The following is a 6,415-nucleotide window of genomic DNA, read 5'->3' on the forward strand; positions in this document are numbered from 1 at the left end:
AACTTATGCTAATTATTTCATTTGAGAGTTAAGAAATATTGCATATGTAGCTAGACCTATATTTGTGTCCTTATTTACATATTTATAGCATTTTAACTATAGTAGGACAACGGCTATTTCCATTTTGCTTCTTACAGAGCCTCCCTGCTGTGCTAATCAAATCTTGACATCTGACTCTAACACTGCGAGTTTTAAGATAATTAAGCACTTTAACCTAATGAACTTGCATTTTAATCCACTGTATTTGTTTAGAGAAAGCCCAGGAGACTAGTAATGAGATATGGGGTTTTACACACATTTATAGTGAACACTCAGATTAAGGAGCAAGACAGATCTGAAGCTTCATCTTCAGTTGCAGCACAACAAAGTGATGACAGAGCTCATCACACGAGATTAGATTTGTCTTGCTCTAATGAAATGCAGTATCTGTTTCAATACAATGGCTGCATGTAGCTCCCCAAACTAAAAACTCCACTGTGATTGACTTTAACTGGTGCTTGCAGCAGGCCAAATGCAGAATGGAAATGGAATTTTATGGCTATGGCTGTGGCTGCGCCAGAACAAGGGCAAAACCTTTCCAGTTGAAAGGGGTAAAGGGAGCTTACAACTGCCAGGGATGTGTCTGTGGCCATCAGTCCCAAGGCTGTTTTAGCAGCACTGCATTCCTCTACACAAAACAATCATGCCAAGAGCCAGAGGCAGGCCTCTGGCATGCTCAAATCCCTGTTACTGGGCAGTTACCAGGTAAGGAGCTCCACCGGGAAATGCATTATCTGCCTATTCACAGCAACCTCACCAAGAGAAGGGGCTACAAGCTGGCTATGTTTCCTCAGCTTCATGCAGATTTACCTCTCCAAAAGGCAAAACAGTTACAGGAAAGAGTTGTCTTGCCATCCATGCCTAGCTTCTCTCTTTCCCCCTGCACCCCACCCCCCACCCCCCAAAAAAAGGAAAAAAAAGTATATATTCTTTTTCATGATTGAAATAATCCAAGACTGTTGAACAGGAAGGCAAGAAACTACCTGCTTTCTAACAATTGCTGCCCTGCATTTAATTCAGAGAGTTGAGCTAAACCTTAATCTTACACCTCATAGAAGCATCTCCTAGCCAAGAGCATTTATTTATTCCTGCATGGACATTCTGGAGATGTTCTGTTTGGAGCTTTTCTTTAATTGTTTTTAAACACTAAAATGCTTTTCATCATCATGACTCTGTAGCCCCTTAACTCAGCAATGCCTCAGAGACTGAGGTTGTTGCCCTTGCAGCTCGTGAGGCTCAGAAAAAACTTCTACACTGCTGAACACCCAACAGCCTGACAGATGGATCACTTCCCTGGTGGGTGAGTTTTGTACTCCTCCCTGTACTCCTCCTTTCAGCTTTGTGGCTGCAAATGTACCCCTGATAATATGGAAACAAAGACACCAAGTTACCATACATAGCACAGCTCTTAAACATTTAAAAATGTCAAACTGTTCCCATCTCCTTAAGCATCACAGCAGTACTTGTGCTACTTCCCGTGGTTTTCTGGTTTCTTTTTTTCAGTGGTTACATTTTCAACATTTTAACCACACCCAAGAACAGTGAAAGACTTTGGAATTATTGCATTTGCCATCTAAGACCACCAGGCAATTTCCTGGTTTTCTTTGATAGATTAAAAAAAAGAGAAAAAAAAAACCAAAACACTAAGAAATGTTGTAGAGCCTTTAAAGAAGAAAATTATTCAAATGTGAACTGTCAACATAGAATGCCAGGTTTTCCCTCCAGAAGCACAACACATAGTCAAAGGTAGATGCAGTGGGAAGTAGAGGAGACCTTACCACCAGGCAACCATGCAATAGTCACCCCAAATCATCAGAGAGAGAGAGAGCTCTGCTTGCTTTCAAATTCAATAGGCTGGTGACACAACCTGATCTTCATTTCCCACAATGTGTTTTCCTATGAGAATTTTCTGAGAAAAAATTATCTGCACTAGATATTATTTCAATGAAATAATAATCAAAAGAATCCGCTTCATTTTGCATGATAGTACAGAGCAAAACCTGTAATGAACCTTTATCCTTGTGCTATTATCAAGTTAAAGTTCTGAGATGAGACTCATAATATCTTTTGCTCTTCATTTTTCAATGTTCTTTATTTTTCTAAAAGGTACACTACATCCCTTCCATATTATATTTGTGGTCAATACTTTATATGATAACAGGTTGATTTTTTATCTGTGTGTCTTCCCCAGCCAAGTCTGGGCACAAGTCTGCAATCAAACATTCCTTATTTAGGTTTTGAAAATAACAAGCAGAAATATCTACAAAATTATTCAAGAAAATTAACCAAAACAGAGGTAAACCAGAAAATTAATTCTTTTTACATATAACTTAAAAAGCCAGTGTTAACTGTGTTTTTAAAGTTTTTAATATGATCAGTGAGGTTTTGGTAGAAGAATTGTATCCTGCTGAGATCAGTCCATAGAATTAAAGCCTTCTGATATGAGCACTTATGTGGATTATCCACTTATACTCCATCTCAAACAGGTTATCTGCTAGAAATATAATCAAAGAGCCCTCCACCCTGAGTTTCTTTCAGATTTAGCTAAGCTGATTATATCCCCCCACTTTTAAGTCCTGTTTTTTCTCATGTAATCCTGGCATTCTGGTCTCTCCCTGGGTTGCCACCCACCATCACCATTGTCACCATTTTGCAAGGCTACCCCAAGTCTGCAACCTGATGTGCATGTGAAAAACTGATGTCAAGAAGCACACACCAACACCTGTAAAGCCTGCATGCATTTTAGAAACAAATGAAATTGCAATTGCTCCATCCTATAATCATCCTGTGTTTGCAATAAAAAACATCATGGAAAAATATGCTGTTTCTTCCTGATGTTTTTTAATACAAACACAAGATGATTTCAAGCTAAACATGAAAAATTACATCCAATTTTACTTATGAAAACAAATTTATTTTCTAGAGGAAGTGGTTGTGTTTTCAGCATCTAGTATTTATGTATATATATGTATGTACATGCATACTTTTTTCTTATTTAGGATTTTTAAAATTGCAAAAAATTGAAATGCATTTCCTTATGTCCTCTCTAGTCAAAATATACAAATAAACATTGTTTTTTATAAAATTTTGTAATCCTCTTTTTTGCAACAGACCACTTTGCTAATGAAACATTGAATTTTACATTTAACATTAAATTTTACATTAAACATTGAATTAAGACAAGGGTATACATTATCAGAATAATTTATTACATACTGTGGAGAAGGTAACATTTAAAATGCAGATGAAGATATTTAATGAACTTCTTATAGATTAATGATGTGGCAAACAGTTGTTTGTTTCTATTTGATGGTGATCCCACGAAACCATTAGAGGTCCAGTTCCACCTATTAGTCACAATTCAGTGGCTACAGAGCTCCAGAAAAGCCAAATGCAACACATCCTTGTGACATTCTGCACTAAAGAACTGATGAAATATTAATCACTCAGGCTCCACATGCAAAATACAACAAAAAAAGAAAGTCAGAATAAGAAAAAATAGCACAGCAGGGGTGCTGTATATTAACATCAACAAGCCACTTTGAAAGGCTAAAGCAAAAAGCAGCAACCCCAACCCCACATGTTTGTAATTTTAAAACTCTTGTCATAGCTAAGTAATAGCATGGCCACAGCAGGATACACCAAAATTAAAGGTAAAAGCTCTCCTAAGGGGTGCAGAGAAGACGTAATAGTGCCAAAACAATCATTGGAAAGGGTATTTAGCTTTTTTTTTTTTCATTTTAAGAGAGAGAGAGAGCAAAGCAAAAGAACCAGATTCATTACAAAGATTCATTTGGCACAATTATCTTCTCCTTTGTGATTTCGGAAAGCCTTTGTCTGTCATCTACTATTGCAGAAATTGGTCACTCATACAAATATCACCTCTTACCAGAGCAGCTCTGTGAGTACTACTATTGCAGAAATTTTCTGTGTTCAGACATTTGGTCACTCATACAAATATCACCTCTTACCAGAGCAGCTCTGTGAGTGACACTGGTCTTCCCAGATCAGGTCTCTTTTGCATGAAATATTTCAGGAATCTACTATGCCAAAAAAAGAAAAGGAAAAACAGTGATTGTAAAAATGTTTGTGTACAAGAGAAATTTTGCAAGTCTTCAAGTTTCCTGGTGATTCAAAAAGCATTCTCTTGTAGCAAACAAAAATGCAGAATAATATATTTCATATCTTGGATCTCTTCCCATGATGTGCTTCTAATACAAAATACTTCAAGATCAGGGTACCACCAATCTCACTTGGATTTCACTGATAATGTAATACAGTAATTAAACTATCTTGAATTTTCTGGAGCCTTGAATGTCAGAAAAAAATGTTAATTTTTTTTCTAAATACCAGCCTACTGACACATCAGTAGCAAGACTACAGTAAGTAAAGATTGCCCCATTGAGGCAATTATCTTATTTCTTGGGATGACTACAATTTACTCCACAGGCCTGTTTCTCATATTGTCTGAATTACATATTTGGATTCAATGCATTAAATTGTTCTCAAATTGTACTTATAAGATTTCAGCCATTCAATATCATCAGGCTTTCCTGTAACCAATATTACCCATTAATAAATGAATCTATTCTCCTAACAAAAAGCTATGGTAGATTTTTCTGTATGTGATCATCAACCAGTGAATTAAATGAGCCAGTGTGGTTATTTTCCAGCTTCAGAGTTATATATGAGAATATTTTTACATTCCTCCCTCACTTAAACATTGATCCCAGTTGTACAAAACACCACTGAGAATTTCAAAACCACATATTGTTATACTGTGGTCATCAGTTCTCATCTTCATCTTTACATAAAGAACTAATAAAGAGAAAGAATTTCAGTTTAGGATTATTGCTGGTGCTCATTGCTGCTTGAAAGGTCTTACTGTAAAATTCAAGCTACAGTAGTCAAGCTCAGAAAAGCAACACAGACACCATTTCACACAAAACACAGATTCTTCATTGAACTTGTAGATTCTAAAAATTGTTACCAGGCTGCAAATCAAACCTACTGACTGCTAATGAAATTTAAAATTTTAATTATATATTATAATTAATGTGATGGAGTGAAAAAGCAAACATGGGTGGCACCTTTCTCTTCGTAAATTCTCCATTGAGTTAATCAAAATCCAGAAGGAAAAAATGTAAGTAGAAAGAAATAAGAGTTAAATCAAAGTTGATATTTTTTCCCATTGTGTGACTTCATATTGGCTGCTAGAGTGTTCTACAGAAAGGGTGAGAGAAAAGGGGCCCCAGAGCTGGACAAGTGATATTTGAGCATCTTGGAAACTCCAGTAAAATCACACACAACAGTGAAATCCCCCCTCTCCTATGATGCCAGGCTCAATCTGTTTTGTAATAGCTGATTATGAAGCCTTGCTGCATCTCTACTAGATTGATTTTTATGCCAAATACATGAATGAAATGGGAGCTTTCAAAGGAGGAAAAGGATATTAATTAGGGATCAGCAAAAATTAATTACAATTCCCTTTTTCTCTGAACTGAAACTCTTCTAGAAATGGCACACCAAAGGCCCCTGCCATCTGACCTCCAGCCTGTAATACTAAAAAGGAGAATTTGAAGGCTTCTTGTGGCCAGTAGTTGCAATGTTCTGCACTTCCTAATGAAAGAACCCAGACTTTTTATTTTATTCCTGATGGCAGAGGGCCTCAGGACTTGCAAGAGCTCATCCAGATGTGCCTGGGTGCTGTGGCATTTGTTGAAGCCCATTATGCCATGTCTGGCTGAAATTTTGAGGCCAGAAGGGGAGTTCCAGGGTGGTCATAGCAGCAGAAGAAAAGGGTGGGGATTAGCAAATTTGTGCATTAAAATTTAAACTTTGTTATCAAAGAAGTTTTTCTGCATTAATTAGATAATTTGGCTGCAGGCTTTATCATGATTACAACTGGACTGAAAGAAACTGTTTGTACTTTTTTTAATCAATCTGTTAGGATTTTAATTACACTTGCAATGAATTCTTATCTCCTCAGTGTTCTCTTTTGCCAAAGCAAGGTTCCCAGTTTAACATCCTTTCCCACCACAATGAATTCTTATCTCCTCAAAGAAAGTGTTCTCTTTTGCCAAAGCAAGGTTCCCAGTTTAACATCCTTTCCCACCTTTCAGCTTTATATGGTAGGGCTACTTACCATTCTTTATTACAGTGCTGCTCTGCAGTCCCTTTCCCTTTTGCAAATCTCAGTTTTCTTGCTTAGAAAACTGGAAAAATTGTTTTCAATTGGCTCAGACAAAATAATCATACTGGTACTGCTTGTGAAAATAGCAGTGGCTGGAGATAAGTTATAAAAATAATTCTAAAAAAGAAGAATTATTACATGCCTGCATGACATAACATTTTTCAAGTTCTTTCATTTTGATTT

The sequence above is a fragment of the Passer montanus genome, unplaced genomic scaffold (genome assembly GCF_014805655.1).
Source record: "Passer montanus isolate IOZ18808 unplaced genomic scaffold, ASM1480565v1 scaffold28, whole genome shotgun sequence".
In the NCBI taxonomy this organism is placed as follows: Eukaryota; Metazoa; Chordata; class Aves; order Passeriformes; family Passeridae; genus Passer; species Passer montanus.